Source organism: Elephantulus edwardii, unplaced genomic scaffold (assembly GCF_000299155.1).
Source record: "Elephantulus edwardii isolate Elephantulus edwardi_28Jun2011 unplaced genomic scaffold, EleEdw1.0 scaffold01062, whole genome shotgun sequence".
Lineage (NCBI taxonomy): Eukaryota > Metazoa > Chordata > Mammalia > Macroscelidea > Macroscelididae > Elephantulus > Elephantulus edwardii.
The window spans coordinates 13861-14436 of NW_006400812.1; positions in this window are offsets into that span (position 1 = coordinate 13861).

Genomic DNA, 576 nt, shown 5'->3' on the forward strand with positions numbered 1-576 from the left:
ATACCAGTACCACACTGTCTTGACCATCACAGCAGTGTAATTGTTGTTGTTATGTGCCATCTAGTTGCTTGCGACTCATAACGACGCTATGCACAGCAGCCCTAAACTCTGCTCTGTCCTGTGCCAATCACACTGTCTCTGACACTCCCATCCCGATTACCCCAGTCACTGAATCATTCCTCCTCATAGAGGTTCTTTCCCTCCTGCGCTGTACCTCCACCTACCAAGCATGATGTCCCTCTCCAAGGACCGGTCCCTCCTTACAACATGTCCAAAGTATGTTAGACGGAGTCTCAGAATCCTCCAGGGAGTCACCCGGTTTAATCCTTTCTAGGATGTATCCGTTTGTTTTCCTGGCAGCCCGTGGTACCCTCAATACTCTTCTACAGCACCACAGCTAAAAGGCATAAATTCTCCTTCTATCCTCCTTTGTCACTGTCCAACTCTCTGATGCATAACAAGTGATTGTAAAGACCATGGCCTGTATCAGATGCACCTTAGTCTCCAGACAGATACCATTGCTCTTCAGTACTTTGGAGAGGTCCCTAACAGCAGACTTTTCCATGGAAATGCGCC